We start from the raw sequence: 13,667 nt of genomic DNA, 5'->3' as shown, positions 1-13,667 counted from the left end.
TAACAACAATCATGAACAAGATAGAAACCGCAACAATGACCCTCGAAACAACTACTCAGGTAATCAGAACCGCAAGAGCAAACCTGACAACATTGTCGTGGCTATGTCCAACTCAGGCAATAAAGGGTCACACAAACGCAATGACGGCCCCTCCTTCACCGAGTTACTCAAGAAGTAATGCCCATGGCATCCAAACAGCAAAAACTCAGCGATTGATTGCTACAGCATGCGCCGAGTAATGCAGGAATTACCCGCACCACCCCCTCCCGAAGACATTGGTCAGAAGAAGGAGAAGGGTAAAGGCAAAGTCGATGAAGCTGACAAAGGTGAAGGCAAGTTCCAAATTGCCTCTAAGACAGTCAACGTCATTTTTGGTGGAATCCCAGGTACCGCGTCTAAGCGGTCCAATAAGCTAGTACTTAGAGAGATTATGGCTATTGAGCTAGCAGCTCCTACACCACTCAAATGGTCTGAGGTACCCATATCTTTCAGCAGAAAGGACCAATGGACAAGTTTCTCAGAACCAGGCCGATTCCCTCTGGTACTCGATCCTGTCGTCGCAGGCTCAAGACTTACCAAAGTACTCATCGATGGTGGAAGCGGACTCAACGTCATTTTCGCAAAGATACTAAGGAAAATGTGCCTCGACATCACAAACATGCTTACTCCAACAAACTCACCATTTTACAGAATTATCCTAGGCAATGCTGCCATACCTTTAGGACAAGTTGTCCTATCAGTCACTTTCGGCACCAAGGAACATTACTGAACCGAGTACATCAGGTTTGAGATTGCCGACTTTGAAACTTCTTACCATGCCATACTCGGAAGACTAGCCCTGGTCAAGTTTATGGCTATACCACACTACACTACGTGTACCTAGTACTCAAGATGCCAGGACCTAAGGGTGAGTTGACACTATGTAGAGACTTGAGGCGATCGTACGAGTGCGACACGGAAGCTGTCGAAATCGCAGCAACTTCTCAAGCACCCAATCCCATGCAACAAGTCTTCACATCATCAAAGAAACTCAGCCCCACAGAACTCGAGATCCCAAAAAACAAGTCGGGATCGACTAAGGTGAAAGCAACAAGTAAGAAGGACTTCAAACCTGTCGATCTCCAGACTGGTGACTCACCCAAGATAGTCCTGATTGAAACAGGGCTAGACCCTAAATAGGAAAGTGCGCTCGTTAGTTTCCTTCGGGCTGACCATGATATCTTCGCTTGGAAGCCAGCTGACATGCCTGGTGTGCCCAAGGAGCTGATCGAGCATTCGTTAAATGTTGACCCCCAAAGCTACCCCAAAAAGACAACGACTACGAAGGTTCGCCGAAGACAGAAGAGATGCAATAAAAAAGAGCTAGCCAAACTACTCGCAGCAGGGATTATCAAGGAGGTTTTCCACCCTGATTTGCTAGCCAACCCTGTACTCGTTTGCAAGAAGAACAATGAGTGGAGGATGTGCGTCGACTATACAGACCTCAACAAGCATTGCCCAAAGGACCCCTTTGGACTACCCAGGATCGACCAAGTAGTCGACTCCACAGCTGGGTGTGCATTGCTCTACTTTGTCGACTGCTACTCAGGCTATCATCAAATAGCCCTCAAAGAAGAAGATCAAGCCAAAATAGCTTTCATCACCCTGTTTGGAGCATTTTGCTACAAAACAATATCTTTCGGGCTAAAAAACGTAGGTGCGACCTATCAACGTGCCATCCAGATGTGTTTCGAGAAACAACTACACCGTAAGGTAGAAGCTTATGTAGACGACGTAGTCGTCAAAATAAGAAATCCAGATGATCTAGTTGTAGACTTAGAAGAAACCTTTGCAAGCCTACAAGCATTCCGGTGGAAACTCAACCCTACGAAATGCGTTTTCGGTGTACCCTCACAAAAATTACTCGTCATTAGTCACCGTGGCATTGAGGCTAACCCGGAGAAAATCTCTACCATCACAAATATGCAAGCTCTAGCTGGCATCAAGGATGTGCAGAAGCTTACAGGCTGCATGGCAGCCCTCAATCAATTCATCTCAAGACTTGGAGAACGCGTCAGCGAAGGCACCCGAATACACAAAAGCAGCAACTTCTTGTTGACAGGATCAACAGGATGATGAGCCGAGCGCGATGGTAGATGGTGCAGCTAAAGAGCGCAATTGCATCTACCTTCAGCAGCGTCGGCGGCGGTGTCCGCGAATGTGCGGCAATAGGTGCGGACTCAGACCAGCAGCATGGGTGGCGCCATTGCCTGAAAAGGCGGTGTCGTCGACGAGGATGGCTTTCTCACGAGCGTTGCCGCAACAGCCTGAAGGGCGCAATGACAACCTCATCTTCGGGAGTGTCGACGATGAAGAGACAACGGGACGGCAGGGCGACGCAACCCGATCTCTAATCGGGAAATAGAAAAATAGTAGCAGCAAGAAGAGGCCCACGGAGAACCGGTCTGACCGGTGGAGGACCGGTCGGACCGGCATCTCCGACCGCGCTGGTCGGAGCGGTCGGATGCATCGATCGGAGGTGCCGACGGAGCGGTCGGGGCAGCGCAAGGATGCGCCTGGAGGGGCGCCCGCCGCCGCTAGGTGCCGCTGCGGCCTGGAGGAGTGGAGGGCCACCCACCGCCCCCGCCAGGGGCCGCCACGGCCTGGAGGAGTGGAGGGCCGCTCGCTGCTGCCGGGGGCCGCCGCAGCCTGGAGGAGTGGAGGGGTGATCTGCTTGCTACTTGACCACGATCGACACGACGGATTAGAGGGATTGGCTGCGCATCCTGCGAGGGCGCTGCCCTCGGCGGAGATTGATCTCCTCGGGGGCGGTGCGAGGGCAGCGGAAGCCGGAGGCCTAGGATTTGTAACCTATTCTCGTGATACCATGAAAGCAATAGGGATTGCATATAATGCATGGGATGATATTGCTTGAGCCCCTTGGGCTGATTATATAGAAGTACATGGCTTGGAGGGCAAGTAGCCTCTCCTAGAGATAAGGAAGATTATTCCGGAATTACAATCAATCATAAACTAACCATATCCGAAGTTGCCTAATATACTCTAACACCGTTATTTTTAATTAGCCTGTTAGTTTTAACGAACCAAGCCAAATTGGCTCGTTATCAAAGCAGGTTTTTTACCAGCCAAGCCTTAAGGAGCGAGGGGGCTCACCTCGAAGTGTTAGGATGGAAAATGGTGTCACAGGTCACACTGAATTCCAGTACAAGCGATTTTTCAGGTAAGATACGGGTGGTTTATATCATGGGCCTCGAGTTGACTTTGAATGATTTGTATCACGCCTAGTGCAAAAAGACTGCACGTTTCTGTTCCACATAAACAGAGCGAAACATTTTCTTTAACTAGTCATACCTATGTTGTTTTTGAAGACAAAAAGAAAACAAAACAAAAGAAAGGAAATGGAATGGAAGCTAAGGCCAAAGCTCTATAGCGGCAATCAGTCAGCCACTCATCAAGTCATCAGCAGCATCGTCTCCCAAAGATGTGTACGGCGGCAATCAGTCGGAGCCACCGAGCGCCCACTGCGTCAAACATTATTCCAAACGGCTCACACAAACGCAAACTGCACATCAGATATTTTGCAAGTCACTACTTGACCACACAAAACCGCACATGCAAAGATTTAGGATGCGAAAAATGAAAACGAGATTTAGGCGTGGAATACCTGATTATCGGTCTACATTTTTCATAGGTTTATATTGATCCCGAATTGCTGACCATATGTAGCCGCACTTAGCTCGCCACTAGGACAACCATGGTCCATGGCTTCTGTACTCTTGCTAGATGCCAATTCGTGTCGTTGTCAAGCTCACGCCAAGGTCAACCCATTACGCATAGGCCACAGAGCTTCGACGGCTACCCTGAAAGAACGAAAGCGTATACTGGGCTGCACCTGTTTGCGCATTTCTGCATGGAACCGGCATGATGGGTCAAATTGCGCATTTCTCTATCAGTGCGTGTAGTCGCGGGTGGCGGGTGCTGGCCAGCGACGCACGCGGACTCGCAGTCGCAGAGGTGCGCGTCTGCGTCCCATGCATACTCGCACAGTCACACGACATATCCCCCGTCCACGGCGCGACGTGCGCCAAACAGCCGGAGTGGCGTCTATCACTCGGTGCGCCCGTGCGGCGGCATCGATCTGCGCCACAGCTTTTTGGCGGATTGGCCGGCCGGGTTGCCGTTCTTCTTCGTCTCAAAAGCTGCGCGGCAACAGCAGTCAGATATTTATCCTTTTAAGTTCAGGCAAACAAAAATGAAACGAACCGCAATAAGATACTTGGTCAACAGATCTTAAGATTTAAAAAGTCAACATATTATCGATAGGTATGTCATGTACTAAGTAAAAGAAAGCACTTTTACTCATAAAATAAATTTAGAAAAATACAAGCACACTTATGAGTCGCCGGAACCTAGTGGACATATTTATGTCACAGTGAATCTAAATAATTGTATGCTCATGTACGCTCAGTTCACACCAGCTAGGTCACCTACATTGGTGAATATAAAACAAGGTTTGTTCTCCTTCCTTCAGTTTTATGGGTGTTTTTTATATACTTAAATTAAGGGAACTGAAATTTAGATATTCTAAATAAAGTTTACCTTGAAGTTATCATTGAAAGTCAAATGATAAAGTTCACTAGAAGGGTGAGGGAGGAGTTTTAGTGCTAATTTTGGCATTCATGTGGAATATGATGAATATTTGTCAGACCTAGTGGCTAGTATAGTTGGCTTGATTTGTGCTGGATCACTTTAAATCTCTACATATTGAATAAATCTTATATAACAACGTCTAAAACTCGTCCCTCTTGATCTATTGCATTCGTGAAAGATGCGACTGTTCACAACACCCCAAGTGTAAGTTTGCAATAGGTGGATTAAATGATGGAGAGATTATAGCTCCTGTCCTAATCCTATCTATTTAGTAAGTTCCTATTGGAGAATGAGAGAAGGAAACGCATAGCTTCCACTGGATTTACAATCTAAAGTAGAATATTACCCGAGTCCACAATCCCATATTCCTTCATAGCAACACATCAAAAAGTCACATCATGAAGAACGGTGCAATTTGTTACAAAGATCAATAAATTCATCCAGAAAGAAAAATGTATGTGCCCATCTACAAATCACTACTAATGTTAAGAAGAAAATCGAGGTCAAACATATTGCATGGTCTAAGATTCAAGAGATCTAGCACTTACTAAAGCGGAATATGAGGGGCCCATACTGATCTCCATCTCCTCCATTTTGATCAAAATTATTTGCTAGTATTCCGCGTTGGTGTATGAGGATGCTATTTGCAACTATGAAAATGCAACAATCAAACTTTTTTGTATGACACACACCCTTGCTCAAAAAATAATTTAGGATATATCTTTTTCTAAAGCATGTTGGTTTCTATCGACATTATCTATATTATGCGTTGGTATGAGGATAATATTAGACTTACTGTGTAGTACACACCTACAATAATCTAATATAAAAATTTAAATGTGAAAAATTCCATGATTTCATAAGAAGATCCTCAGAAGAATCAATCACATTATCGTGTAACAATACAAACAAAATAATATAGGTTTATAAACACTCATTTTGCATACCTGGAGGCAAGTTATGATTACTTTGGACTATTATTCAATTAACAATAAAATGTAGTAAACAAAATATAGACAAATCAAATTAGTAAGAGACCTTAGCTTCTCAATAAACTAGCGTGCCAAGTCGGCGAGACTTTACTATGTTATAAATAAATAAAAATGTTTAGAAGGTATAAAATTGTAAAAACAAGTTTTTAATATCTATTTTTCATATACATGCCCATACAATCTTCAAACACATAGAAACATTAAATTATCTACCTATTGTTGTTGATTACAAGCATCACACAAGTAAACAACTCAACCCATATAGTGCCACATCCTATCTAACAACACACTTGAACTTTGCCCTCGAGCACTCACTATTGCAATTATTGCAAGCTATACAGCACGAGCCTAGCTAAATAATATATGACATTGTATGTGTTTGTTGTCACTGTTGCAAAGACATGGGTCTATCATCTTATCCAGGCAAATTGCATGGTTATCAGGCTTTTATTCGATTAAGTTTATTATTTTGTTAGTTTATCAATATGTTTATAATATATTTTCGTCACTATGATAAGCTGTGCATTATAAAAAAATAGAAATTTTATCCATTTATCATAGTTGTATGCAATGTAGGTTAAATACTAATTTGTCTGAAGATATGCAACGTATGGTTCTAGGCACCAAAGTTAACTGGGTCATCAATGACACAATACCAGGAATCTCTACACTAGAAAAAGACAAATATGACTAATAAATAGGGGGTAAGCATGATCATTTCATACTTTTGCTAATAACTTTCTTTTAGGAAAAGAGAAGTTATATAAAATATGTTTTCGATCTAGGAACAAGTAAGCACTTAGAAACATCAATAAACATCACTACACGGCTTATCGCTTCCGATTCAAACAAAACTGATAGTGATATGATTTCATTGGTGGTTTAAGTAAGTGGATGTAGTGGATGCAGGAACCGGTTGTGTAAACACACATATTACTGCAATTTCCATCTATGAACCGATAGAGAAACATGTAGTATTTTCACTGCTTGTTTGAAATCACAATCCGGTAGTGAAAGGTTGCCACTGTTAGTTCGAGTTTTGACCTAGAGGTCATGTGTGAGTCGGACAACAACTTATAGATCTAGCAGTAATAAACTCATAAATTTTTTTTATATGAAGTCAGATGAAGACAAATTCTATGTTAAAATTGAGATCAACAAATTCAATTGAGTTCATTTATGGACCCAAATATTTCATTATTATGTCACATCTTTTATAAATTTGAACTTTTGAATTTCTTTTCAAATAACCTCCGATGGAGACACATTATATACCAAAGTTGTAATGCTCAATTAGATCTAAAAATTTATATTTGATAAATTTTTAGTTGAAATTATTTAGGGGTCCAAATATTCCATTATTATTCTTCATACTTTATAAATGTATTCCTTTGTATTTTTAAACAACCTTATACAGAGACATGTTGTATACTAAAGTTATAGTGCCCGACGAGATAAAAAAATTTACATTCACAACCTTTTTAGTTGAGATCGTTTTGGTGTTCAAATATTTAATATAAGATTTTGAGAAGTTAATGTAAACGAACAGCAACCCTACACTAGTCACAAGTGACTGGCGCAGTGGTATGGAGTGGTCAGCCTTTCTCACCGCCGCTTCTGAGTACTTAATCATCATTGTCATTGTCATTATTCATCTAGTGGTTGCAAAAACCGGTGGTGAAGAGGGGTTCCGAATTGGTGGTGATAATATTTCTATAGTTGTGAAAATGACAAACAGAAAAAGATACTAACAATAGCAACGGCCAGAATTAATATGATGACCCGCCCGACCCTAGCTTAGCCAATGAAAAACAAGGCGAGCCTAGGCGCTCGCCTAGGCGCGACTAGGTGCTAGGCGGAGGGGTTCCGCCTGGCCTAGGGGTGTAGGCGCGTCCTAGGCACTGTTCGCGCCTCCTCGGCGTTCTGCGGCGCCTCCGCGGTGCCTGGGCGGTGAGTAGGTGGAGGAGGCGGCGCCTAGGTGGGAGCGCGTGAGGTTTAGCCGGTGAAGCGCGCGCGCGGGAAAGGAAAGGCCCGCACAATAAAAGAACTCGATTTCCCTTTGTAAGCCTCCCTGCCGCCGCATCTGGAGCTCCCTCCGTCCTCGGCCGCCAGCCCGCCGCCACATCTGGAGGTCCCTACACCCCCGTCTGCCGCCTGGCTCTGCACCTGAAGGTCGCCTGCGCACTTGTCCGCCAACCGCAGCCGCCCCTGGAGGTCCCCTGCGCCCCCGTCTATCGGCCCGCCACCGCTCCTAAGAGGTCCCCTGCGCCCCGTCCGCTGGCCCGCCGCTACCCCTGGACCTCCTTGCTACCCCTCGGCCTACCGCTCGGGAACCCCAAGGTGAGGTCCTTGTCCTTCCTCCCGCTGCCCCCTGCTCCTCAAACTGGTACTGGTGCTTTGGTGTTACCACTGAATGTGCTCGGGAGGAGGTGAATGTCCTGAAAAGAAATTCAGATGATGTGGGATGGGAGTATGGGTTTCTGGTGGATCCAAACAACAAGGACAAAGTGGAGTGCAAGTTCTATGGTCATCGGAGCCAAGGAGGGGTGCATCGGTTGAAGGAACATGTGGCCAATGTTGGAACAAATGCGAAGAAATGCAAGAAGAGTACACAGGAGGCTAAAGACAAGTGCAAGAAATCACTGGAAGATTCAAAAAGGTAGAGGAAGAAGGTGGTTGCTCGTGAACTAGAGCTTAGAGAAGAAGTGAATGTTTCTCGAGTTGGAGGAGAGGATGAAGAAGTAACTTGTGTTGGAAGTTTAGAGCCTCACAAATTAGGATCCATGGATAAGTGGACACATGCTATTCATCCTAAAGCAACAAAATCTGAATCTTTGCAGCAACAGAAACTGAACAAGGAACTTTGGAAAAAAAGAACACATGAGGTGCATAAATATATTGCAAGATGGGTTTATACACATGATAATCTACTACTCACTTTTTCATTTCAGATTTGAATACATGCCTGAACTACTCACTTTTTTGTATCATGTGCAGCCATACCATTCAATGCTTGTGCCAATGATGAGTTCAAGAAAATGTGTGAAGCAATTGGACAGTTTGGTCCTGGACTTCAACCTCCACCTCTGCGTGATCTGCGAGAGAGTTTGCTAGAAGAAGAATATGCAAGAACCAAGAGTTTGCTGCAAGAACGTGAGGCTGAGAAGGTGAAGAATGGGTGCTCTATTATGACTGATGCTTGGTCAGATAGGAAGAGGAGAAGCGTAATGAACCTGTGCACTAACTCTGCTAATGGATCCAGTTTTGTCAGCTCAAAAGAGATGCCAGATGTGTCACACACAAGTGAAGTCATATTTGAACTAGTGGACAAGGTAATTGAAGACATTGGTCCGGATGATGTGGTGCAAGTAGTAACATACAATGCTTCTAACAACATGGGAGCAAAGAAGCTACTTTTGGAGAAGAGACCAAACATCTTTTGGAGCTCTTGTGCAACTCACACAATCAATTTGATGCTCCAAGGAATTGGCAACATGCCACGGTTCAAGAAGTTGATTGACCAAGTAAAGGCATTCACCAGATTTGTCTATGGGCATACAAGAACATTGGAGTGCTTGAGACACTTCACAGAGGGGAGAGAGATAATAAGGCCATGAGTGACTAGGTTTGCTTCAGCTTTTCTCACTTTGAACATCATACTAGAGAAGAAGGACCAACTAAGAAATATGGTGGTTCATAATAGGTGGGACACATTGAAGGATGTGAAGTCAAAAAAGGGAAAAGATGCAACAGCAACAATATTGAGTCCAACCTTTTGGAAGGATGTGAAGCTCTGTTTGAGTGTTTTTGAGCCATTGGTTAAAGTTTTTCATTTGGTTGATGGGGATGTGAAGCCATCAATGGGTTTCCTATATGGAGAACTACTGAAGGCAAAGAGAGATCAAGGAAGCCTATGGCAATGTTCAGTCCCGCTACAACGAAGTTATTGGTATTATTGACAAGAAGATGAAAGGAAGACTAGATTCTCCATTGCATTTGACTGCCTATCTGCTGAATCCATACTACAGCTATGGTAACCCATCAATCTTTGATGATGCCACAATAACAGAAGGATTTATCAGCTGTGTAGAGACCTTTTATCATCATGATGAGGAGATGCAAGATTAGGCTGTCAACACTGAACTAAAGAAGTTTCAAAATAGAGAAGGATACTTTAACAAGAAGCTTGCAAGGAGTTGTGAAAAAATTGATTACAATCCAGGTAGAGGTAACTTATGTTACACGGCTGGTTATCATCTATTGTATGTTTGTAACTAATATTAAAGAGTTGTTGTTTATTTCAGCATCTTGGTGGTGGCTGTATGGAACTGAAACACCAGCTTTACAAAAGTTGGCAACAAGGATCCTTTCTCTGACATCAAGCTCTTCTGGTTGTGAAAGAAATTGGAGTACATTTGAAATGGTTAGTCCCTAACTCCCTATCTAGTGACTAGATTTCAACAGTAAACTTACAGGAATTAAGATAGTTATATGCTCTCATGTTTAATTTGTAGATACACACTAAGAAGAGAAATAGGCTTACTACAACCCGACTCAACAAATTGGTCTTTATTCAATTCAACTCCAAGTTGATTAATAAGAAAGAAAGGATAATGTCAAAGAAGATCACTGATGTTCTCTTGTCTAGTGAGGCAACTGAAGCTCAAGGTTTTCTGTATGAAGATGGAGATAATTGTGCAACCGTTGTCTATAGAGATGAGGAAGATGAGGAAATGGACGGTACAGGAATACCTTGGTCTGTTATTGGAGATGCAGTGGGAGCAGATCAACAACTTGAGCTGCGTAGAAGTGCAAGAGTGAGACAACTTTATGAAGGAGAAGAATTTGAGTCCGAAGAAGAAGAGTTTGATGATGATGAGGATGAATATATGGAACCCTATTGAAGAAGTCAAGAAGATATGGCAGTGGGGCTTTATCAATTATCATGTCATGTTTATCACTTTATCTTTTAATTTGTCTTCAATTTATGCTGAAATACTATATTTATATATATTATTCAGCTATATATATGCTGAAGTACTATATTTATATATATTATTAAGCTATATACGCTGAAATAAAAAAAAAGATAAAACGTCTAGAAAACACCTAGGCACACCTAGACGCTAGACGATGGGTCTCCAAGTAGAAACCGCCTAGTGCCTAAAAAAACATTAAGCTTAGCTATGTCTCATCACTCCATCAGGTACATCACTGTAGGTAAACGCCCAGAGACCAGATTGAGCGATCAACCGAACCTAGGCACCCACGCACTATGCCACTGACGTACTGTTCAAAACAAAAGGCAGCTAAAATGCACGGTTTTAGGTACCTTTCTATCATGTTCCGAACCTTCCCACGCCACGCAAAGACGGCAAGAAAAAGAGCAAAAGCAGCCATGATGCCCCGATCACCCTCCCTCTTTGTTCCCCAAAAGCCTGGACCGGACCCAGCTCGATGCGCTGCTCTTTCGTTCGCCGGTGATCCCGTGTTGGATGCCAGGCACGCTGGTGCGCCGCGCACAACCGCAACCGAGGCCACCACTCGCGTCGACCAATCACCGGCGCCAAGTGCGCCCTACATTTGTTACGCGCAGATCGGACTGGGGGCACGGTGACCATCACGAGCTGTCGAGCGCTATAAAACCCCCAAATATGGCCAGTGTCACTTGTTGCGGCGACGTGCTCTCTTTCGGCAGTGGCTGGGTCAGAAATGGGCACCTCGTTCGCTAGGAGCTTCGCTCTCCTTGCTCTTCTCTGCCTGCTTCTCCCGTGCCATGGCAAGGGGAAGCTCTCGACCAAGTTCTACGCCAAGTCGTGCCCCGGCGTGGCCACCATCGTGCGGTCCGTGATGGCGCAGGCCCTCGCCAAGGAGCCCCGGATGGGCGCGTCCATCATCCGGCTCTTCTTCCACGACTGCTTCGTCAATGTCGGTCACACATTTACTATCCTATTTTCATCTTGTTATAGGTGGCCTTGGCTTGCTTCTCGGTGATCACTGATCAGCTCATCAGGCTTTAGTGTGCACTGAGTCACTGATATGTTGGTGCGTGTGTGCACAGGGGTGTGACGCGTCCATCCTTCTGGACGACACGGCCACGTTCACCGGCGAGAAGAATGCCGGCGCCAACGCCAACTCCGTCCGCGGGTACGAGGTGATCGACGCCATCAAGACGCAGGTAGAAGCGGCCTGCAATGGCACCGTGTCGTGCGCTGACATCGTCGCCTTGGCATCTCGTGACGCCGTAAATTTGGTCAGTACGTCTAGTGCTAACAGAGAACACGTACAACGATCCAATGCCCAGCACTACTGCAAGTCTCTGCACGCCTAACTCTGATCCGCATGCGCTGCAGCTCGGAGGCCCGACGTGGAACGTGCAGCTCGGCCGGAAGGACTCGCGCACGGCGAGCCCGAGTGCCGCCAACGCCAACCTGCCCGGTCCGGGCTCCAGCGCCGCGTCCCTCGTCTCGGCGTTCGCCGCCCAAAGGCCTCTCGGCGCGCGACATGACGGCGCTCTCCGGCGCGCACACCGTGGGGCGGGCGCGGTGCCTCTTCTTCCGCGGCCGCATCTACGGTGAGCCCAACATCAACGCCACCTTCGCGGCGGCGCGCAGCAGACGTGCCCGCAGAGCGGCGGCGACGGCAACCTCGCGCCGTTCGACGACCAGACGCCGGACGCTTCGACAACGCCTACTACACGAACCTGGTGGCGCAGCGCGGCTGCTGCACTCCGACCAGGAGCTCTTCAACGGCGGGCCGGCGGACGCGCTGGTGAGGAAGTACAGCGGCAATGCCGGCATGTTCGCCAACGACTTCGCCAAGGCGATGGTGAAGATGGGCGGCCTTATGCCGGCGGCTGGGACGCCGACGGAGGTCAGGTTGAACTGCCGGAAAGTGAACTAGAATTAATGGCTTCGTTTGCCAATTTTCTTTTGTCGATATAAGCAGAGGGCCAAAATATCGTGGAACCGAGAGAACTCTTCCACTTTGCCAGTTTGGTGCTTACCTGTGTATGTTACCACCTGATATATGGTGATAGCATAAGCATAGTGATATGAAGAGCAGCAGGCTGCTGAAGTTTGGTGCTTGCTCAGGTGCTCGGCACAATCTTATAGAGCAGGCCATAAGGATGCAGAAACTTTGAAAGGAATATAATTCCTTAATTGTATGAGTAAATTTACCACACACCCATAGCTGTTCGTCGGTGGCTTCTCGATCGACTGGGACATCGGAAAGCACAGGGCTTCATCTACACTCCCTACGGCGCCATCCGGTTGTCCACCGTACTGGTGTTCGTCACAGAGGAGCCATGTATCATCCGATGTGGTAAGGAAAACAGATTGGTACAGAACGATTCGCGGCTCGTCGCCGTCACCCGCCTGCCTTTTCAGTCCTCGCAAAAAGCCTCCTGCATGCTAGAACAGCTGCTTGCATATAAAAGTTTACCCGCGTCACATTTGAGAGCAGACATGCACCCGTCTGCCATGTTATTGTAATCAAATGAGCAATTAGAGAGATACACCTAAGTGCACCCATCTGCCAAGTTTGTGCATTGATGATGGATTTATAATTTGTAATTGTTTAAAGCATTTCACATACCTTGTCTTAGAAAAGGGGAAAAAAGAGAAGGCATTCACGTGCAAGTGGTTTAGCACTAAAGTGAGTGGTTCTTCTGCGGTCAGCTAAGGTAGGTCGCTGAGTGGTGAAATCCGTACTTCTCGAAGAATGACAAAGCATAATGCACGGTCGAGGCAGCACAGCCTTGTGCAATGATGTTCATATTGTGTGCTCCTGCATTGTGTAGCGCACAAGGAAGTAAAAGTTCCATGCCGAATTACATTTCTTGAAGGAAAGACGGACATTGCTCCAGAATTTTATGATTTATGGTGCTACCTTGGGAATTTTTATGAAATTCGTAATGTCAAAATAATTCTTTTTAGATAATAGAAAAGTTCTGGCTTCAGTCTCCCTCGTAGAAGGAGCATTAGTCCACAGTTATTACAACCGTTTATAGAATTGAAGACA

The 13,667-nt window shown here is 45.5% G+C and overlaps 1 pseudogene; it reads left to right on the top strand.

Moving 5' to 3' along the window:
* The first annotated feature begins 11,315 nt into the window (after positions 1 to 11,315).
* On the top strand, positions 11,316 to 12,827 carry LOC101782689 (annotated as a pseudogene).
* The last annotated feature ends 840 nt before the right edge of the window (positions 12,828 to 13,667 follow it).

This window comes from Setaria italica, chromosome IV (genome assembly GCF_000263155.2).
Source record: "Setaria italica strain Yugu1 chromosome IV, Setaria_italica_v2.0, whole genome shotgun sequence".
NCBI classification, from domain to species: Eukaryota; Viridiplantae; Streptophyta; class Magnoliopsida; order Poales; family Poaceae; genus Setaria; species Setaria italica.
This window is presented reverse-complemented; position numbering and strand designations above follow the sequence as displayed.